Raw genomic sequence first — 24,490 nt, forward strand, 5'->3', positions numbered from 1 at the left:
GACTGGCTATCTCATCAGATCAAAGGTTGAAAAAGAAATATGAATTTCCATTAACAAGCACATGCAAAAGTACGTAAGATAATAAAAATGATACATTTTTCTGCACAGTATGAAACTTTTCTATTACCAACTTCTGTTATCAACTTCAGAAGGGTGTTTGGAGCTGCACATTGCAAACTTCTATTCAAAGATCTAGCCAAAAAGGCAAATAAAATCCATGAGACTCTAGAGCACATCTACACTAATGACTCTACACATATCGATGTGTGGGTTTGTGCCATAACCCCCCTGTTGTTCACACTGAATCCCCTGAAACACATGTCTCAAGGTGATTAGAGGGCAAGCAAGCCAGTGTACCTGCGGGGTGAAAGTTCATACCTGAGGTATGGCAGTGGCAAAGCCCTGTATCCTTGCCAGTCTGCAGAGTGGACCGAGCAAGGGGCGGGTACCAAGTCTTGAGTTTCAATGGACTGACACCCTCATTCCCACAGTGCACTGAACCCTTTCCTGCATGAGCTTTACCCAGATCAATAAAAATCCTTGTCCCCTTGTTTTCATTGGTAGTTGTGTGCTGGACTAACCACATCATAACAGCTTTCCACTGCAGTCTTTACAGATCAATACAGGTGACAATGGATACAGCTCCAAGACAATGGATGCCTGCCCCACTGCGTATACCCAGGGGCTGATCAATGTCTGAATATAATTCACCATCCTCCATGATTTTGGCTGGAACAGCCAGAATATTCACCTGTTCCAGGACATTTTATGGAGGCTGCAGCAGGCACACATTCAGCAGATTCTGTGCCAGTGCTGGGATGCATAAAGTACTTGAGATCAGCAAGACCAAAATATTCACAAGGCTCTTTGTATATGTCCCTTCTACCTGGAGCTTGACCAGGTGCTGTCAAGAGCCCAAGTACTGAGGCTGAAGTGACTCACAATTTCTGCTTGGGGAATCCCTACTTTCCCGTGCCAGCTGGGACCCAGGACCAACACACATGTGTGGGATACCTGTACAGAGTTTACAAACCAGATTTGTCCCGACTCCACTCAGGATGGAAATATTCTTCCTTATCCTCACAAATGTTGTGCAGTTTACAGTAGGCGATGATCGCATGAAGGGTTTTTTTCCACTGTGGCATTGTGAAGATAAGGGATATCATGAGAAGGATTGTGGGCCTTGAACCCAGTCCCATGGGTCCCCAAGCAGAAAGTAGCAAAAGGAAGTTATGTGACCAACTAAAGGAATCCCTGACTGGCTGCTACTATGGACCCCTCCTGCTAACCTGACTCCTGAGCCCTGCATTCCTGCCTGCTCCCAGTTCCTGCTTCCCTCCCTGCTCCTGGTTTCTGTCTACTCCCATCCTGTCCTGCCCTATCCTCGAGTCATTCTTTGTTTGCCTTACCCCTGACACTGTGTCTGGCTCTGGCCCCTGGCCTGGTTCCTGATCCGGGCCTTCCCTGTTCCACCAGGTTTCATCCCATGGCCCTGTCACGCGCAGGTCATATATGCAGCCTAGGGTGGATGCGTGCTCTCCAAACCTGCTCTCTGGATCACTTCTTACCATGGCCCCTGCCCCTGCAACGTCACCAGAGTATATGGACTCACCAAATGTGACATTCTCTCTGGCAGTGATCTGGAGGCTCTGCTCCATCAATCATGGCCCACTGTTCTTCCCAGGGGCCTTTGGTGGCTTGGCAGTGGGGTCTGGTCTGGATGGTGTGGCGCTCCTGTGATATCTCTGCAAGAGCTAACAGCGTAGGTCTTCTCCTTTGCTCTGTATGCCCTGGCTGACATGCACCACTCCCTTTTAAACCCTGCTTCCATTGTGAGCATTCCCAGCACGTGCAGCTGGGTGGGGGCTTTTGTGTCCAGGGTTGCTCTTTTGCCCTTAGTTTCCCAGTGTGGGGATTATACACTCCATCACACCTTTAAAAAGAGGGGGCAGCAAGAAATGGGGCAAAGGACTGCAACACCCTCCAGAAAGCTGAGTGGCAGGGGCCATGCTCCCAATGGATTGCTACTGCTGCAACTGCAGAGAGGAATTGCTCCAGAAACCCAATGGACACAAAGGACTGTGTGAAGTCCTTTATTGTTTAGGCCGTGAGGTAAGAGACCGGAAATTTTGAGTTGCTGAAGTTACTCATGTGAGGGATAGACTTGGGGAAAGGATTACTGAGCCTGCACAGACTGTTGTGAGATATTGGTTTGTTTTGTTAAGAAGGCTTAAAATAAAACAACTAACTCTGCTTCACATACACACTTGCCTCTTGCAGTGGGCAAACTGTTGCGATATGAGCACCTCAATGGTCCCTGCAGAGTTCAGAAACCCTAGCCCTCTGAAAACCAGCTATTATTTCTCAAGGTTTTTTTATGCCAACCACCCATGGGTAAACCACAGTGTTAATTGCCTCACAAACCTGCATAACCATGACTCCACTGGTAGAAGTTCCAACCTCAAAGTGGTTTGCAATGGATCTATAGCTGTCTGGAGGAACCAGCTTCCACACGGAAATAGCAACCCCCTTCTGAACTGATATGGCTTCCCTGAACAATGTGTTATGGCACTAGAGGATTGGTGCAAGCTCCATGAAGGTCTGTTTCTTCATGCAGAAGTCCTGAAGTCACTGATGGTAATCCCATGTTTTCAAGATTCTGTGATCCCACCATACTGTGGTGCTTCTCCTGCACTAGAAGTAACAATAAGTCAAAGGGCAATACTGACTATCGGAATATTGATATTCAACATATCTGTCCACTGTGACATAAATGGATTTCAATTGACTCTTATGGTCGGCCATTTTCAGCATGTCAGAAAATGCTGCCCAAATTACATCCAGTATCATATCAAGTCTGTTGTATAAATATTTGTCCCACAATAAGGGGCAGAAGTACCAGATCATCCTGGTCTTTCACCCAGCTTTGCAGGGAATAAAAGTGAGGGGCAATGTGATCAGCAAATGCGTGAAGGCAAGGAACAATTCCAACAACACACCACAAAAATTTCCTACAGTGTCTCCTTATGACACACAGAACCTTGGATACTAATCCTGAAATGATAGCACTAACCTTGTATACCAGTGTGGAAATGGGTAGCGTGTCTACACCTCATTATACCCATATTCAGCACAGTGTATGGGGAATGTGCACGAGCATGATCCCAATGCAGTACTTAGTATGTGCACCACTGTAGACATAGCCTAATCAAAACTGATAGGTTTTTTCCCCTCACTCTATTATGCCCAGATATTGGGCCAAATTATGTTTATTTTTCTTATTAAGCTAATCATAGTTACTGTGATAGTCTTTTATGCCTTTTGTGGTTTGGATGGCTAAAGTGAGTCAGACTATAGACATAACATGGCCTGGTTCTCATTTATACTGTGGTCTGTTAACACCACTTTGGCAATATAAAAGGGCCTTACAGTGAGTGTAACTGTTGTTGCATTACAATCAGTTTAATGCCCTGTAACACGGTGAGAGCAGTATTCACCAGTAGCCTAAATGTCCATAGTAACTATGAGTATGTCTACACTGCAATTAGATACCTGCAGCTGACCTGTGCCAGCTGACTTGAGCTTGTGGGGCTCGGGCTAAAGGGCTGTTTAACTGTGGTGTAGACATTCGGGCTCTGGCTGTAGCCCTAGCTCTGGGACCCTCCCACCTCACAGGGTCCCAGAGCCTGTGCTCCTGCCTGAGCCCAAATGTCTACACCATAATTAAATAGCCCCTTACCCTGGGTCCCGTAAGCCTGAGTCAGCTGCCACAGGCCAGCTGTGGATTTTTAATTGCAGTGTAGACATATCCCAAGACTAGTTTCTCTACAGTTAGCTTACACAGTGTAATATAACACATAAGTGTAAATGAGAATCTGTCCCAAGAGTTCTCAAGTAAACACACTAAGGGCAAATGTATTGTTGAAACAGTAACCATGTTGTGTTAGTCAAAACTACAGGACTAGCAATGCCACCTAAAACCAGATGCTCCAGAACAGTTCCAAAGAAAGATAGGGGTGCTATAGAGTAAACTAAAGTAGATAAAAATAGGTTGTCTACACTGCTTTAAAAAAAAAACAAAAGCATGCTCAACTCTAGTTAGCTAACCCCCATTAGCTAACTTGGTTAAATTAGCAGTGAAGACATGGCAACTCTGCTTTTAACTCAGATTAGCTGCTCAAGTTTAACTCCAGGTTGTCCTACAGGCTTGAATTTGAGCTACTAACCTGAGTTAAAAAGCCAAGTTGTGACTTCATTGTTATTTTAACCCATGTTACCTAACCCCAGGTTAGCTAATCTGAGTTAAGACTACACCTTTTTGTAGTGTAGAGAGAAAATAAAGTCACATTATGTTGCCAGTTAAATTTTGATGACCTTCTGGTGTTCATATTAAAATATTCAATTTCTACAACATAGATCTTCAAAAGGCAGAATTTGACGCATAGTAATTAAGGCAATTTAAAAGTGCTTCTGTTCAATCCTATTTTTCATTCAGTTACTAATGGAAATTTAGCTATAATAGAAATATCAAAACAAATTATTCTTAGATAAGTAACTTACATAACAATGAACCATTAAACTATATTTTAAGAAGCTATTGAGGAGAAATTCTTGTCCAGGACAGAGTTTGACAAATGTGTATTTCATGGTGTGTGTAGTTCTGTGTGCAGAAACAATGTCAAACAAAATAGATATTAAAATAAATTTTGAAGGATTATTGCTTCCTAAATGAAGCGAAATTCCAATATTTCACTTGGGAACTTACTCAGACTATATCCCAATATTAAAATATTCACCCCCTCTCATTGGGGAATAGGGGCTGGGTTAATTGGACCAGCAGAGGAAAGACAATCCCTGTATTGGGGGTCTGAGGAGGAGGAAGAGGAAAGCTGTTCTGAGGATTCCCTCCTCCCCTGCAAAAAAACACAACACTTTTAGAATGCACTTGGGGATCAAACACAGGCAGAGCAGGGGAAGAGGAGAGATTTCTCCATTTGTTCCTACTGCAATATGCTAGGCTGTGGGGGAGGAAAGGGAGAGCTGATTGTCTCTCACACCCCTCTTCTTCTATTTGAGTCTCTTCCCTATATTTGAGGTGTTTGAACTGTGTTTGCAAAATACTGTGGATTTGACTAATCCCAGTTTTTAGGAGATGGAAGGAATTTTTCCCAAGGGGCAAGGCTGATAGGGTGTTGGATGTATTTTTTCTCTCCATCTTCCTTGCAGTATCCGGGAGGCCCATGTTCATTTTAGTAAGGAGTAGATTTGGGTGAAATCCTTCGGACAGACAGTTCATTTACCAAAAAGTACAGTTTGGGCTCAAACAAAATTATTTGTGAATTTGTGTCATGTTCACCAAATAGTTTCAATTGAACTGAAAAAACTGAAAAGTCTCAGCAATGGTAAAACAAAACTTTTTTTTTTTTTTTGTAGTTTTGACCTGAAACCTTTTATTTTAGTTTTCAGACATTTTGACAAAATAAAAATAAAATAAAAAAAATCACAACATAGCTGGAGGAGGCAGCTCTGCTGCCACCTCTCCTATAAGCTTGAACCTAGGGGCTAGGACTCACATGGGATGTGCAAAACCTGTGTTCAATTCCCTGTTCTATCGGACATGGAGAAGGAATTGGAAGTTGCATCCCCTCATTGCAAGAGAGTGTCTTAAGCTATGTCTACACTTGCAGAGTTTTTGCGCTGTAAGTTTCCAGATGATAGGGAACTGGTGAAAGTAAAACACTGGTTTGTGTACTCACTTAATTCCTCAGGCATCAGAAAGCGTTTACATTAGCAGCACTTCCATCACCGATGAGAGCTGCACTCTAGGACAGCTATTCCATAGTGCAACTCTCTCCAGTTTGACGATGGATCTTGTGAGAAGGGGGAGGGTGGGATCGCAGGGCTTGAGCTCCGAAATATTCTCCAGTTTGTGAAACCAACTACACTTCTCCATGGTTCCTGCTTGATGGCACACATGGTGAGCTTCCGACATGTAACAGAAAGCCTAGATCATTTGTACTGATCAGAGTAAAAGGGGGCATTATCAGATCAAAACCTATTAGAGAAAAATCCACGATACTGGTAAAGCTAATTATAACTGCAAAAGATTAGTTATTTTCCTCCAGTTTTAGCCACCTTAACTAACATTTTAATTGAAGGCTTGTAAATTTAATTGAGCGTACTACAAATAGTGGGCAATGTCTTTGATCCACCTTTGCATAACTCTTCTCTGAGCTTTCAGTGACAAGTGACTATTTTATATCTTATAGATGTCTAGTTAACCAATTCAGCCATGACATATAATCAGTCTAATTTGAAAACATAACTATAATAAGACCTGCAAACTCATCCAGAATTATGTTATTAAATGTTTGTTTGGGAAATTTTGTTTGAAGTCCTGGGGAACGTCATATTATTTAAATGAGAAAGCTATTTGTGTGACCTCTAAAATATTTACATAGATTTTTTTTAAGGCTAGAAGCGACCAATTTATTATCTAGACTGACTTACTATATATCACAGGCTATTAAATTTCACCCAGTTATGCCTTTATTGGGCCAAATAACTTGCCTTTGAGTAAAACACAACTAATGTTTATGGTTGATTAAATCATATCTTCCAGAAAGGCATCCAGTTTTGATTGGAAGAAATTAAGAGACAGAGAATCCATCACTTCCCCTGGTAGTTTGTTCCAACAGTTAATCATCCACATTGTTAAAAAATTGTGCCTTATTTCTAATCTGAATTTGATTGGAAACTGAAGCCAGACATTAGTTCTTACTGCATCTTTCTCCTCTAGATTAAAGAAACCGCGGGGCCGCCGCGGGATAGCACCAGCTGGGCAGCAGGGTGTTTTTGTTTTGTTTTTTTGCCCCACCCCCTCCTGACCCCCCCCCTCCCACGTCCTGATATTTTGACTTGATCTGGTCACCCTAATTGGCCCTAATCACAGATTACATTGCTTGGTAGCAAACATTAGTAATACCAAAAAATGCTACCATTTGCCAATAAACTGTATGTGTGATCACTGTACAACTGCACCTTACTGCTCGGGTACATGTGTACTCTGGAACAGGAGTCATTAAAGTGTGGTCAAGAGAGCTCCCCCTGTGAACCTATAGTTTACATCTGTGTACATGGTGGGGGTAGAAGTGACTAAATCTGTCCATAATTCATATATGATATAAATAAGAAATTAAATGAAGTAGGAATTATACAAAAATATGAACCCTGTCTCACACAGTGTGTTGGATTCACAATGACACTTCCCCTAAGGCAATTAATATAGTAAAGCATACTTAGAAGTCATTAGACATTAGAAGGAATAGCAGATTGCCCACGGTGCGTGGGATGCATATCTGGAAATATGACAAGAACGGAGGTACAGAAGAAATTGCAAACCAACAGTGTTTATCTAAATAAACAAATATAGGGGCAGATCCTCACCTGCTGTAAATCTGCATGCCTCTACCGAAGTCAGTTTAAACCAAATTTACCAATTTACACCAGGTGAGACTCTGCCCTTAATCCCTCAATGGATTTGGGAATCATAAAATAGGCCATTGCATATGAAGCTGATGGTTATAGCCTCCTCAGAGACATCCATGTAAATACTTTTGTAGGCATGGATCACAATGGGACTCATCAAAATAACCTGGCAAGTATAACAGGATGACAGGGAGACAAGAAGTAGGAGGAAGACTTCAGGTACATGATATCACAAGTGAATGACACCAGACCAGAGGCTGAATCACTACTCTGTCAGAGAGTCAGAGAAAAAATAGGCAAGTTGAGGAAAGTGCATAGGAACTCTAGTGATATAAGATGTTGCTTCTTGTACTGTAACTCTCCCAAATTCTGTCTATATAAGCTGTTGTCCCTACTGACCTTGGAAGTAGAGGTCCAGAAATCAATTAACCAAAATGTGTGTCAGATATTAGATCTTAGTGGTGGACAAAAAAATGAGGGAATGTGCTATTCCACCAATCAGTCACTTTTGGGGTCCTCAAACAAAGAAATATCTGGAGAAGAATTGTCTACAGGAGCGATCATTGTGGCTGCCACACTCACCGGCACCTGGGACCCGGGCCTTCATCATCCTGATCCTGAGAGATGTCCTGACTAGACTTGGCTAGAGAGAAGAACAAAAATGAAATTGCCTCCTCTGCTGGCTCTAGATGAATCCCAACACCACCTGTGATGTGAGACTCTGTCACCCCCATCCCATGCATTCTGTTCCTTCCCCACCTTGTGTCTTCTTTTTCCTAGACCTCTCTTTTTTTCTTTCCATTTAATAAGAGTCTGTCTAGCTGGCCAAACTGCATGTTTTGCAACACTGGTGCTAGCCTGTCACCAGAAAGAGGCAGCTAAATGCAATGCCTAAATAACCCAATGCTGGTACACGTTTGCCAGGTCTCAGAGTAGCTGATAAGACTGTTTGCTGCACCTATTTTTCTCCAGCAGTGAGGCTGCAAGTGAGAATCAACATGAGAGACAGAAGCTGCATTTTCTAAGTTTGTTGCTCTTTTCTCTTCCCCTTTTGCATGTGTTCATCCTGTTTTATCTTCTAGGAAATGGGATCAGACTTCAATATCAACAGCAAAGACAAAAGCTTCAGCCTATCTTAACTAACTTCTCTTTTCCCCACAAAGGAAAGTCATTACCATCTAAAAGACTGTCACAAATGTTTCCCCCCCTTCAAAATATTCTCTCCAGCTAAAGGAAAAGGGAACAATGGATGCTGTTACAATGAAAGCCTTACTTAATATTTCACATTTCGAAATGTAACTATTTTTCCTTGTTCTGTATCTTTAATAAAAGATTTAATAGATTCTTAATGGTGTGTTTGCCCTGGTACTAAGCAGGCTGATACCTCTATATAACTCCTGAACCTTGTTTAAAACTGGTTAATGTTGGACAGTTTCAAGGTCCTATTAACACCTTTGACTCTCCAGGCTCCTTGGTTCCATCTAAATTAATGTAACAAATCACAAAATGATGAAGGACTTTAACCTCTAAAAAGACTAATTGAAGTAAGAAATATGGACCCTGCCTAGCTTTGAATATTCCACAAAAAGACATGAATAAGGGGTTCCTTCCTACAAAATGTATTGTTTTTAGGCTCCTAATCATTCATAGAAAATATATAATGGCCATGGATGAGAACGGAGTTAACAGGTCAGAAAGCAACAGATAGGGTTATTCTGCCTCTTTTGGAATCTGCCAATGCTGGCAGAGTTTACTTTTCTCCCCGATTTTTTGTTGCCAGGCTGTACCAAATTAGAAGTATTTTTAATTTCCAGGGATCAATGCCACCAGACCCTTCTGTTGTCTCTTTTCTGTAAAAAGATTTAAATCTGTTCAGTTTTGTATCATGCCCATCATTGCAATATGAGTGATTGCTAGGGTTAAAAATATACAGATACATTACATTTGTAAAATTTCCTTTCCTTTCCACCCTTCTGCATGTAGTATGTAACATTATTTTTTCCCTGACTCATAAATGCTAACATGGCATCAGCTACTGTAGGGGGAAACAGCATGAAGAAGTCAGACTTCTCAGGCCACTTTGTAGTTACCAAAAGACACCTTGTATAAAAGCTTGGACAGAACCTGATACCACCACCAGACAAACTGGGGAGATGGGATTGGATGTAAATTTAAATTGCAATTAAAAAGTGTTTGAAGGAGAATTGGTGAGTTTTGACCAGTTTCAAGAAGTTTGAGAACCAATCATAGACCACCTACCTTTCAATATCCAGTGTTATAAGAACATAAGAATGGCCATACTGGGTCAGACTAAAGGTCCATCTTGCCCAGTATCTTGTCTTCTGACAGTGGCCAATGCCAGGTGCCCCAGAGAGAACGAACAGAACAGGTAATCATCCCAAGTGATCCATCCCATCGCCCATTCCCAGCTTCTGGCAAATAGAGGCTAGGGACACCATCCCTATCCATCCCGGTTCATAGCCATTGATGGACCTACCCTCCATGGACTTGTCCAGTTCTTTTTTGAACCCTGTTATAGTCAACTGTTATGATACTTTAATGTACACCACCATGGATTAAATCAACCTTTCTCCCCTCACAACCATGTTGGCCCCCCTTTGCATGGCAACCAGTGTGGCTCTAGTTTACCTTGTGAGCTATTGTTGGGATAGAGAGGATCCCCGGCATAGTACAGAGCTTTGAAAGGTCTGGGAATGGGTAGAGTGGGCAGTGAGGGGAAGAGGGAGAATGAGAGATAGGAGTAGTTGATGCACTGATCCTCCAGTCCTTTCCCAAAGGCAAAATGGGGTAAATCACATAAAGACTTAGAGCAGTGGTTCTCAACCTTTCCAGACTACCGTACCCTTTTCAGAAGTCTGATTTTTATTTGCATACACCAAGTTTCACCTCACTTAAAAACTACTTGCTTACAAAATCAGACATAAAAATACAAAAGTCTCACAGCCACACTATTACTTTCTCATTTTGTCTGTATGAAATTTTAGTTTGTGCTGACTTTGCTAGTCATTTTTATGTAGCCTGTTGTAAAACTAGGCGGCAAATATCTAGATGAATTGATGTATCCCCTAGAAGAGCTCTGCTTACCCCCAGGGGTACATGTATCCCTGGCTGAGAACCACAGCCTTAGAGGTTACTCCAGCCATTGGGCTGTAATAGCTTCTGCCAATTGGTCTCAGTCTCCACAGCTTAGAGGGAGAATGCCTTACCTTGGCACCCATATATCTACGCAGTACTAGAGCTGGTTGAGAATTTTCCAACACAGTATTTTTTAATGAGAAAATATGGATTTGTTGAAACTGAAACTGGTTGCAAGAAAGGGTCGAATTTGACAAATCTCCAGCCTTGAAAAAGTTTTGTAACTGTCAACATGTTCCATTTTGACATTTTAGAAATGAAAGGTCTCATTTTGTTTCAAAATTACGTTTTTTTGCATTGAAATTTTGGTTAATTTATACTAAAATATAACAAATATATTTGTTTCTAGTTCAAATTTGTTGAACTAGAAACAAAACATTTCAAAGTTATTGAAATTGAACATTTCAGCTGACCCAATTTCCCTCCCCTTAAAAACTTGTATTACACTGCTCTACAGCCAAAATGCTTCTGAAATAAATGTAGTCAAACTTTACTAATTCTGGGTCAATGAGAACGAAAATGATGCTTAAAATTGTTGATTGGCTCTAGTTTTCAAGATATGCTAATGGGTCAGTATATACGACCCTTGACTTGGGAATGGCGGAGGATAAGTGAGTTATAAAGGGAAGGGATCTCAATTTAAACCAGAAATGACTAAAATACTTCTTTGACTGGAACTATGAATAAATCTATGACTGGGTTTGGACAGTACTTGCTTTTTAGGCAAAACAATGAATGATGCAATCTGAAGCTGGTATTGCGTCATACGTGATATGAATTGCATCATGTTATTCCTAGTAGTCATGGATGATGCAATCATAACAAAGCTTACATCACTCTGCTGAACAAATTGCCCTATATCAGCTCTAGAAATCATACAGTGTCGTGCTCTCTTATTTGTCAGTGTTTGATTTTGCAAAGGGACACATTTCTGTTTAGCCAAAGTGAGCAGAGATGCCTCGTACTTGTGTGAACAGTGCAGATAACTTCTGCTATGTTTGTGGTGAAGTGACTTTTGCATCACAAAAGCGCAGTATAAGCACTATGGTTAAGAAAGCCTATCCCCTTTATTTTGGCTGCAAAATTGGAGATCAGGACAAGAGGTGGGCCCCACACATATGCTTCAACACTTGTGCAACAAATCTTCGCCAGTGGTTGAACAGGAAAAGGAAATCTATGCCTTTTGCAGTGCCAATGATTTGGAGAGAGCCAACAGATCATACCAGCAATTGTTACCTCTGCATGGTGCCTCCAGTTGGGAAAGGTGTGTCAAGGAAGAAAAAGTGGACGCTGCATTATCCAAACATTCCATCAGCTATATGCCCAGTACCCCACGGAGAAGGACTGCCGGTTCCTGATGCACCAGAATCATTCTCACTTGAGTCAGACGAGGAAGAGGAAGAGGATGAAACTTCTGGTCCTGAACCATCAATGTCACAGGACCCACATTTTCTCCCATCCTCCTCCTCTGAACCACACCTCATAACACAAGGTGAACTGAATGACCTTGTCAGGGATTTGGAACTACCCAAGAGTAAGGCAGAGCTGTTGGGCTCCAGACTACAGCAGTGGAATCTCCTGGCAGGTGATGTTAGGGTTTCCATGTTCCGTGAACATCAAAAGGATCTTGTCCCATTCTTCTTCATGGAAGGTGATCTTGTAGCCTGCAACAACATCGATGGTGTGATGGCAGCCCTCAATATCGTTCACGATCCAGATGAGTGGAGACTGTTCATTGATTCATCGAAGACGAGTCTTGAAGCTGTTGGACTGCATAATGGCAATGTTTTGCCATCAATTCCAGTTGGTCATGCAGTCTATATGAAGAAAACCTATGACAACATGAAACAACTTTTGAGGTGCATAAACTATGACCAACATCAGTGGCAGCTTTGTGGTGATTTGAAGGTTGTTGCTCTCTTGCTTGGTCTGCAGACTGGATACACAAAGGACTGCTGTTTTCTCTGCGAATGGGATAGTCATGCAAGAGATTCCCAATACATCAAGAAAGATTGGCCACTCCGACAGTCATTGGAGCCTGGGAGAAAAGTGTTCAGCATCCACCACATGTTGAATCAAGGAAGATTTTGTTACGACCCTTACACATCAAGCTGGGTCTGATGAAGAACTTTGTCAAGGACATTGACAAAACACAAACAGCTTTCAAGTACCTCCATGGAAAATTTCCAAGGTTAAGTGAAGCTAAGATAAAGGAAGGTGTCTTTGTTGGTCCTCAGATTCGTGAACTTCTTCGAGATGATGCATTTGACCATGCACTGCGTGGCAAGGAAAAGACGGCATGGAAAGCATTCCAGTTAGTGGCAATAAATTTTCTCTGAAACAAGGCAGACAACTACAGGTTGTTGGTGGAAAACCTCCTCAAGGCATACAAAAGCCTTGGTTGCAACATGTCACTAAAGATACATTTTTTGCACTCTCATCTAGATTTTTTTCCACCGAACTGTGGAGCAGTGAGCGACGAGCACGGCGAGCGATTTCACCAGGACATTGCAACAATGGAGAAACGCTATCAGGGCAAATGGAGCCCAGCAATGCTTGCAGACTATTGCTGGACAGTGACAAGAGATGCTCCATTTAATGAATACAAGAGACAAGCCAAGAAGCGCCGAATAGACATTGAATAGGACTAAACTATGTACATAATAGTTTTTTGCCTTTTGTTTCATAATAAATTTTATTTATAGAACTCTTTTGCTGATTTTTAAAGTGTTACATAAACAGGACAGGTGAAATATTATCATGTAAAGCAACCATAAACACATGAAAAGACCTAGGTTTACAATTTATGATTAAAACTCTACTATCTACACAATATACATAGACATAAAATGTAAAAACTTAAATATCTTAGAAACAGTAGCCAATCAGTTGTTTTAATTGTCATATTTGAATTCAGCACATCAAAATACATAATAAATAGCACATTTTATCTCTGAAGCAGACGACTTCTCAAAAATCGTAGACCAGTGTTATCAGTTCATGAAACTTTCGAGGTTTTGACTTTTTGTGTTGATGTAAGACGGGGGTAAAAATGAAATCTCAGAATCATTTGGTATGGGGAGACTATTTCCTTACCAACACTACCTAGCATCTGCCCCAGCTACTTGAATTAGGCCTTGGTCAGAGGATCTGAGCCTAAATATGTAAATATGTTGTTGGTTGATACTCTGTTCAAGCCTTTCTTGTGATTTGGCTTTGTGCATATATTGCAAGTTTTAAAAGGTGCCCAATGACTCGTTTTTAGCTGACCGTGACCACTTTTTTTGCAAATTTCACCAGATACCATTTTCCACTTATATGGTGTGCACACAAACATAGTGTGTAGTTAACTTATTGTACTACCTGGAGCACCCGCTTACTGTACCTGGTATTTCATTTTGTGGAGTAGAGTGAGGTTCCAATACCCATTATTTGCATATGTTGCTATATAGCATGCAACCAGTTCATCCATAGAGCAGACACCGTATGGACAGGAACAGAACAAGACAATATGCCTCCATACTTGTTCAGTCCTTTGCCTCTTTTCTAGCAGCAGTTGTCAACACAGCCATGAATTTGGGTGAAGGTTTATTGTGATATGATTATATTATAGATATTTTTCTTCAATTTATAACTCAAAACCACTCTTGTTTGAAACTTGACACACAAAACATTTTTCCTTAAGAACTTTTAGTTTCTTACCTAATTTAAAATGTATCTTTAATTATAAGAAAAAAATGCCAGGTTAGGGTTCTCTTGTATTTGTATAAATTAAATATGGGTTAAATTTAAGAGCTGAAAAAAGTAAAAAGTTAAATTATCGTACAGCTTAGTCAGTAGTACACTATTTTCACTACCCTTTGTTGTTACAAATCTTATGTATTGGATAACTATAATTAGACAACAATATATCAAAAAGAGCCAGTTTGGGAGTTGAGAGTCTTTTGACTATATAATCTATGTATCTGCAGCTCTCATATTTTCCTATAATATGTACAGAAAATATTACACATTTAAAGTGGGAAATGGCACTTTTACCATTCATGAAATGTTTGTTGTGTTTGTTGTTGCATCAGTGAGGTCATTACTATATGCATGAAACTCAAGAAAGTACCAGAAATACCGGCTGAAGAGCTTTCCTTGATACTCTCGAACAATTTTAATGATAGAGAGTTATTTCTATCCTACTGCTGGTGCTTTTCTGAAGCTGAAGTAAGCAAGCAAAATCATTTTCTGGGATGTGTCAAATAACAAGCAATTCTGAAACTGGAAAAATCTTATGCAACTTCTTCCTCACAAAATGAAAATCTTCAAGGAGACCATGAAAGATCAGCATGGAGAATGAAAATTTATATGGTAACATCAATGGGTAGCATAATCTGCTGGATGCATGAAGATGAAATCCTATGTCGTGCATTGAAAAGCCATTCCACTTGACCCAGTATTACATTTAAAAGTATATTTGAAGTGGATCAAGCTCTCCACATCTTTATCCACTTTTAAGATCTAAAAAAAACAACCCAGACCATTCATCTGTAAAATCTTTCAATTCCCTCAAGTTTTTCAGATATTTTAAGCAATAGAAACTTTGCCTCTATTTACATATCAAGGGAATTAGCTTTACTTTGCACAAGATTTAACTTGTAAAACCACACTGAGAGTGAGGTATTAGATATGGCGGAGTCAAAACTCTCAGGGTCAAATATATCATTCTGCCACAGGCAGAATGTACAGTAGTATTAAAAGTTGAAACAAAAGTGTTTACTGATACTAAAGAAATATATCAGTAACATTAATACTGCTAAAAATAAGGTCAAATTAATAGAATAGGATGAGAATTGTGGACAATTATGTTTCTAAATTTTGTAATACTCATACTATGAAATATCACCCAGCCACTAGTTAGTTTTCCCTTGCACTAAACTTTACTCTTTGCTAACTCTGAAGACACTTGAGATCAATGATTTAACATAATTTCAGCTGACTCTTAGGAGCTGTGGTGTGGAAAAAGTCATCATCATCTTTAAAGCAAATTTGAAAAGAATGTAGCCTCTTTGCAGATCAAGTGCCACCTGGATTGATTCCAACTAGATCCTTAAGGTGGTCTGGCTGGAAAAATGTAGAAAATATGTCCAATTGCTATCATAGAGAGTGGCTAATAGTGGGAGTACAAATGCTAGGACTTGTGATGTTGAGTACTATTATTAATGGCAGGAATAATGTTGGATAATGAGGGGACATAAATGGCTGACTATTAAACTATTTAGGTTGACCAAAGCTAGAGCTTGTGAGGAACTCTAGAATTATATAACCAAAGATGACGGCAGATGAAATTCCACATAGAAAAGTGGATAATGCTGCACATTTAAAAGAACACTTCAAACTACATGAACATACAGATAGGTAGGGACAAGCAAGCCACATCCCACCTTTGCCCTGGCCACATCCCCATGCTAACTCTGCACTACTGGAGGATATCCCTACAATGGGGTGAATCTATTATGGTCAGATAATCCAGTTTAAGGGTTACTTTCAGCCAGCATCGTGGTGCAAAGAAGCCATAGTGCAGTAACTGACCTGGGTTCTTCTGACGCCACTCTCATTGAACTATTGTGAGCCGTATCCGCTCTGTTCATCATTTGTCTACTTCTTGTTCATTTATATACTTTGATTTTATTATACCTTATAATTGTACAGGATTCCTAAGTACTTTGAGTTTTAATCAGAAGATACTCTTGTGTGTGTGGACAAAATCCTATGCTCTGTAGCAAAGTGTTTTGTTTTGTTTTAAATGTATACTGTAGAGATATTTCATCCTAGTGTAATTGTTAATAATAAGGAATCTCTTCTTTTAGGGCAAATTCACTACCAAGTGCATAGCCTGAGTACTTCAACTAGGCTTTGGAAGATCTCTGGAGAGGGCAGAGAAACTTCCTCCCCACAAATTACAGAAAGGCTACTCCATTCTAAAGACTAGAGTAGCCACTGCAGATTTAGCATCTGGTTTCATGAGTGTGATGAAGATCTGTGTAGGTCTGACTCCTTCAGCTCCTGCCTGATAGCCAAACCATTTCTGTGTGCTGCTACACAGGAAACTCCTGCAACCTAAGTTCAGCTCGGAGTGAGTGTGCACCTCCTGCAAGGCCTTAATGAATCTTGCTCTCTATGCATATAACTGCACCAGTTCTGCCACTGCTGAATTTTAACTATAGCTACTGCACTGCTATTTGACAAGAAAGTTGCATTTCACGCAAGCTTGTCTAAGACACAGCTAAATGAGAAAAGGAGGCCATGTGCTTCCAGGCAGTTTCTGTATAAAATTGAGACACTTTTAGTTGTTGGAAAATGTCATTTTGCTTCTTTAAGATCAATATTGCCCTCGTCTTCCTGCAGCTCTTACATTCAGAAATGGGTGCACTGTTTTGTCATACCGTGATTCATTTTCTCTCACCAATCATTGGAGTTTTAGTCAGCAGGAGCAATTTAAGTTACCATTAATATTCATATCACAGTTCTGCCAAGAAGGTCTGACCAAGATTAGGGGCTCTCACACTGTACATATAGAGAGGTAGAGACAAACTCTACACTGAAGTGTTTACACTCTAGGGAAGCAGAATATGGCTTCACATGTGGATCTTATTGCATTCCCTCTCACACCACACAGAAAAATTAAAATAACTTGTGAAGGGGTTTTCAGAGAGGCTGATAGCTCCAAATAAAGCAAACAAAGGCAGACAGCTAAATTACTCATCTCTTGGTGGACCAGAGTACAAAGACAGTTAATTCATTATCAAAGAAGGCATTGCTTCGTGGATTAGTTCTGCGACTTGCAGTTTTTACACAGTGTGCTCTATTATAAAGTTAAAGGAATAGTATTAATACTGTACCACTTCGCCCAGACAAAACCGTGTAACATTTAAACCAGATTTTCTTACAATGGGTTACAAGCCACTAGAGACAGAACTAAGATCACTGAATTCTTTTACCATCAAACCACATGTTCATCTCAGATCAACATCCCCAAAATGGATTAAGATTTGAGTTTGTCTACCAAGAATTTTTCCATTCGTGAAAAGAAAAGCTCTTTAAATATAGTTAATTTTGTGGTCCAAATGATTGAAGACTAAGCTTAACATATCCGTATATATTCAGTCTAAGTATTAAGAATGTGGCTTCCTCCATGCACCCATATAGGGAGCAAGAAGGGTAAGGCATTTCCTAACTCTCCTGTGCAAGTTACCCACACTCCTCCAGATCACAGCAAGTAGGAGATGAGCAGCTTCCATGGGCCACTACCTCCCCTTCCACACAGGTGAGGGGAGAATGAGCAGGTAGGAGCAGCCATGGGATAGAGTCTTTACTTTGACCCTAGTGTATTGGCCAGCATAGCTGGGCCTGCACAAATGGGGAGTAATCTGAACCAGCCAAAGAGCTTCCACAGATTGCTTTCCCCCAGAAGCAAATAGGGAACCAGGGACTGTATTGTCCTTGGTTGCTCTTGGGGCAGAGCAGCTATGTACTGCCTTTTTGTCAGGGCTCATAGTAAATCCACAATCAGCACCTAGCTTTTTAAATTCTTTCTGATCTCAATGGATTCATTTCTAGCAGGATAACTCAACAGCTGGGTTCCATTTTAAAAACGGTTAGAAAGAAAACATGAACTATCTGTGATATATGTATTTGGACTTTGAATAATATACAAACACCCAAAATGATACCTTTCCTCTTCTCTGCAACTTGGATGGGGAGGCGGAATTACATCTAACTAGAGAAACAGGCTGTCCAAATTGAAAACAAGTACAGTACCAATAGGAGTAAGACTTGAGAGTGAAATAGCAAACTCAGGGCTTTCATTGTACATCAGAATCTTGAGAAGGGATATGTTGTTTCTGAATGTAAACAGATTAGTAAAAAGACCACTTTGAGCTGTATGATTTTATCATCAAAAAGAAGAACAGGAGTACTTGTGGCACCTTAGAGACTAACAAATTTATTAGAGCATAAGCTTTCGTGGACTACAGCCCACTTCTTCGGATGCATATAGAATGGAACATATATTGAGGAGATATATATACACACATACAGAGAGCATAAACAGGTGGGAGTTGTCTTACCAACTCTGAGAGGCCAATTAATTAAGAGAAAAAAAACTTTTGAAGTTATAATCAAGATAGCCCAGTACAGACAGTTTGATAAGAATATATGTTCCATTCTATATGCATCCGAAGAAGTGGGCTGTAGTCCACGAAAGCTTATGCTCTAATAAATTTGTTAGTCTCTAAGGTGCCACAAGTACTCCTGTTCTTCTTTTTGCAGATACAGACTAACATGGCTGCTACTCTGAAACCTGATTTTATCATATTATTCAAACTAAATAAGGTCCAGCCTAGTTATCTCCTGAACAGGAGATCTCCAGCATCAGGGAGTCCCTTTGGAGAAGGTGATGCTAGTAACTGAAGAGGTATTCTTGCCTCTGGCTAGCTACAGAACAAGTGCCTTAGGGTACGTCTTCACTACCCACTGTATCGGCGGGTAGCAATTGATTTATCTGGGATCGATATATTGCGTCTTGTTAAGACGCGAGATATCGATCCCCGAACGCACTCACCGTCGACTCTGGAACTCCACCAGAGCGAGCGGCGGTAGCGCAGTTGATGGGGGAGCCGCGGCCGTCGATCCCGCGCTGTGTGGACCCCAGGTAATTCGATCTTAGATACTTCGACTTCAACTACGCTATTCGCGTAGCTGAAGTTGCATATCTTAGATCGATCCCCCCCAGTGTAAACCAGCCCCTAGTTTAGTGATAGAGAATTATGCTGCTCATTGTTTCATTTTTAAGTCCTGCTCCTATTCTTATTGAAGCCAATGGCAAAATTCCTTTTTGCTTAAACAGGAACAGAAACAGGCCTTTAGGCCTAAGCCCCCTTCACGTGCATAGACTAAATATGGTGCTGTGCATTGGATTTTGTCACAGAGGAACCCAAGGCAAAGAAATCCTATGTTACAGTTGAGAAAAGGGATGTGGAGGGAGGAATAGATGGATGCTTTGGCAGATTCTCTAGCCCTTGGGTGGTGTGTGTGCATATAATGCTTTGATTACAGCCTATAAATTTTATATCTTATGAATTTATACTGCTACCCAGCAAGGTAAATGCTGAGCATCTTTCATACAAAATAGGTTGGCAATAATTAGGCCCCTACTGGACTTCCTGGGCTCTCTGGTGCTTTCCCTTTTCAGGCTATTAAAAACCCTGTTTGGAGTAGGGATGTTTCATTGATTTGGTTGTCTCAGGACTTCATTTATTAAGGGTTTGGGCTTTTCTTTGGAGGAGTTGATGTTGAGAATGTCATCCTCATCACAGGCTTCCTCAAAGAGGAACGTTTTGACATATTTCTTAAAGATGGCCAGACAGGATTAATCTAATAAAATGACCTCTGGAAGTATATTCCATAGCTGGATCCTTTCTATTGAGAATGCTGCATCTTGGACTTTGTATATATAAATATGTGTACATATATTATTACATTTAGTATATGTAATACATTTTTATATCTATAAAACATTATGCATAAAATATTAAATCAAGGAAATATACTCTTAGTTTTAAGATTATGGAGAATGTTGTGGTGATAAACTCAGAGTCTTGAAATGCTTCTGTCTTTCTTGGCCCTTGTCATTCAGAGTTCAGACTTAGATATGACGCAGAGCAAGGACTTTTTGCATTGGTCAATGGTCTTCTCCTGGTGACAGACAAACATCAGGTGTCAGTGATGATAATGACAGATGTAACTGATGTCTTTGTAACTGATACTCATGAGATATTGTCATTTGAATACATTGTGACCCTGTGATGGAGTGTATAAATCCCACAGTTGCCAACAAAGGGTTAACAGGAGCCTAAGAGCCCAGTTAGCCCACCTGGTTGCATTTGAAGGCATGTCAGGCTCATTTCAGAATCAGACCCATCTGGGGAGGAGTTGGATGGTTACCGTGAAAGGAGTTCAGAGCAATAGTGAGGGGAGACCCAGGGGTCAGGAGGCAATTAAAAGGTTAGTGTGAGCCTGAACAGTTAGTTATGCTATCTGGCTGCACCTGGACTAATTAAGGATGAAGACCAGCTGTGGAAGAAGCAGGGTGATAACTATAAAGTAGGAAATCACAGATTAGAAGACAACTGCAAAGAATGAGCAAAGAACTTTGTAGTCACTCTCTGGGTATTAAAGAGGGAGGATTAAGATGGAAGACTAGGGGGAAAGTGTTAGCCCTAGGACCCTCTTGTAAATACAGAAGGTTGGTAAGAGGCTAGGAGTGACATAAAGCAGCTCCCAAGATAAAGCTGGCTGCTGTGGTGAGGAGCCATGAGAAAAAGGAAGGATCAGGACTTCCAGCAAGAAAGCCCTTGGAGGTGTTCAAATGAGGAACTGAGTAAGGAAAACTTAACAGGGATGAAAGGTGGAAGTTGGCTTAAGTTAGTACTCTTGGTTTAGGATTTGCTTGGGGGGATTCCAAGGGATAGCCTTGTGAGTGCTGACCAAGACAGAAAGGTGAATCTAGAGGTTGTGGGGATAAGGCCTAGAGAAAGGCTATATAGAAAGAAGTCTGGGAAGGCCGCTGCAACGGGTCAGATGGAGCAGTCCTTGGCTGCTGGTTATAGAGTTCCTGTGTTGGAAATAAGTGGAGTGGGAGGGCCTGGGGTCTCCTACCAATACTGGTGAGGTGTTGTGAGGCCAGCGAAGGGAACAAGAACAGGGATGCCCAGAGGATTCAGGGAGCCTGGGGCAAAGCAATTTCAGGGGCCCCTTCCATTAAAAAAAGGTGCAATACTATAGAATACTATATTCTCGTGGGGGCTCCTGTGGGGCCTGGGGCCTGGGGCAAATTGCCTCTGGGCGGCCCTGGTCAAGAATGATGGCAAGCCCTAAGGTAAGGGTGTGCAGACCATGAGGTCCCAAAGTCCAGGGCTGAAGACCAGCTGTAAACACACTGGACTCTAAATTTGTTAGACTTCCTGTTACTCTGAAAGAAGTGGGACTAAATCATGATCTTGCTGGAGAGTTGAGTTATGGGAAGATACTGTCACAGGGCTGGAGCAACTGTCAGCAGAGGGTATTAAAGAGGAGGCAGCCTGCTATGCCCAACCACAAGGTGGTGCTCTAGCAGTGAGTCAAGTCCTATATGGTCTCCTATTTAAGTATTCAGAAAACCTTTATTTGTTTTTTTGCTGATGTCTGGGGGCTGAGCTATTATAAGCTCTTGTCTACAATCAGCTTTTGCTTCCATTTGTTTTGATTGCCAGTGCTTGGTTAGGACACAGATAATTAACCCTGCAAGAAGCCGAGCACCCTGAAACAATCGATAATATCTAAGAAGTTACACAAAATAATAGGAGATTGATTCTTTGTATATAACTGTCAGCCATGGAGGAATAAAAAGGTAACTGTAAATTAGCCTTGATCAGCCAAGGGAAACAACAAAAGAGTTTGTGAATTAAGGTGTAAGTCAGCGTGAATGTGTCTGTGCCCTTTTTTTTTTTTAAATGAAAGGAAGAAATATGTGTCTCATAGGAAATAAAGTATATCCTGGATCAGCTCTTCTAAGGCCTCGCACTATTGTTGCAGTATTTACACCTATTGTTTGATTCCTTAAAAGCCATGACTCTATTTTCATATAAAAATATATCCGTTAGACAACTGAAGTTATCCTATAGACAGGTTAAATTAAACTATTGCAAATACTATACATCAGGGGTTCTCAAACTGGGGTTCTGGACTCCTCAGGGGGTTATGGGGCTATTACATTGGGGGGGGGTCACAAGCTGTCAGCCTCCACCCCAAACCCCACTTTGCCTCCAGCATTTATAATGGTGTTAAATACATTAAAAAGTGTTTTTGATTGATAAGGGGAGGTCGCACTCAGAGGCTTGCTATGTGAAAGGGGTCACCAGTACAAAAGTTTGAGAACCCCTGTTATACATGATTAGAGGAATCTTGAGCTCTCGGATGGGGTGAGGATGAAAGTGGTAGCCTTCCAGTAATCTTTGCTGATCAAGGTCTACATTATCTCTCAGAAGGTGAGCTTATAAAATTAAAATCCTAACCAAAATCATCATCAGATATCATCCAGATTTTTAGGATATGGTTCAACCTTTTGGTTCAAGATTTGGGTTTATGGTGCCAAAAGTCTCTCAAGACTTCTGAACTGGATCCAGAAAAGTGTCATCTTGGATTTTTGTAGTCAAATTTCAAACCAAATTGTATGCACACTTTTATCAGAACCTCTACCTCTTCAAATTTGGGGGTGTGGGAGCTGTTTAGTATTTAGCCTTCAGTCTGAGACCATTTCTTTTTCCTAGCCACTTAGTACCATGAGATGTTTAATGATGATTTTTTTTCACAAAAACAGGGGTGTTAGCTGTGGTGTGCTCACTAAATTCCAGTTTGGGTAACTACCTTCTGCCTACATTTCCTCAGCAACTTTCATTAGATGTTCAGTTACATTTACAATCTTCACTTCCCTTTCTCTAAGTGGCTGCATTTCAATGTTGTGAGAAGCAATTTGTGTATGAAAGACTCCTGATCATGTATCTGCACTAGCAGTATGGACAGCATCCACGGCCTAGATCTGTATTCCAGGTCCTGAATATACCCTGTTGATGAGGTGTGCAATGTGGATCAAAGAGTGATTTTTTGTATGCAGTTTTTGTAAAGTGTGTTGAGATCCTTGGGGATGAAAAATGCTAGATGAATGACGACATATGGTAGATAAGCATTTATAGACATTTCAAATCTAAGTAACTATATAAAAATATACTTACAATGTGTCTACATTGGACAGTTTTTTCATGATATTAAAAACATATGGTCACTGAAATAGTCATCAACAGTACACAGAATGAATTTCTTTTCTTTGGATTTCCCATATGCCAGTAGTTACCCGGGAAATGCAATGGTACTAATATGACTCAGTGTCATGCTCTGAGTATCCCCTTCCATCCCATTCCTCTATTCAATTTAGGTAAAGAAATCTAACTAGTTGTTCTTTAATATTTTTCCAAGTAGGCAATACACATTCTGGCTTACACCCTTCTTTCCTGGCCAGCTTCTGCATTCTCAGCATGGAAATGTAATCATTAAAATCTCCTGTTTTCTCAGAGGAATTAAACATGTACATGCAGTTCTATGTTAGTTGAGGCAGTACCAAGAAATCAAGCTTAAACTGAGCAAGGAGTACAGACCAATAAAAACTGCATTAGTCATTTGTTTTGAAATACTTATTTTTTTTCCTTTAATGTTTATTGTAAAGACCAACCTCTCCACAGGGTATATTGTAATCCATCACTCATCAGCCATGTCTTGTCCTGGGAAGATACACCAAGACAAAGGTTAACATTTGTTTTCATATTTTTCTCAAGAGGTATATATTAAAAATGCAAACTTTTATTTTAAAGGAATTGAACTACATTAAGGGGAAGCACAGGACTTAAAGTCAAGCTGGACCTGTAGTCAGGAAACTTGGGTTCTGCCATGGACTCCCTATCTGACTTTGGGCAAATCACATATTCTGTGTTTCAGTTTCCCCAGCTAGAGAATAGAAATAATGCTTTCTTTCCATGCAGGGATTCTGTGGTACTTAATTTATTAATGTTTATAAAACACTGATTTCCCAGATGCACAAAGGGACTTAAGGATTCCAATGCTTACCACTGAAATGCCTAACTTTTAGGCCCCTAGGAAATCAATGAAACATCAATGGGAATGGGAATGTCTGGGTTAGATGTCTATGCTCCTTGTGCGATGCATGGGGAGAGAATGTAATCCACAAAAGATGGTATGCAAGGCGGGAAGT

This window comes from Chrysemys picta, chromosome 5, assembly GCF_011386835.1.
Source record: "Chrysemys picta bellii isolate R12L10 chromosome 5, ASM1138683v2, whole genome shotgun sequence".
In the NCBI taxonomy this organism is placed as follows: domain Eukaryota; kingdom Metazoa; phylum Chordata; order Testudines; family Emydidae; genus Chrysemys; species Chrysemys picta.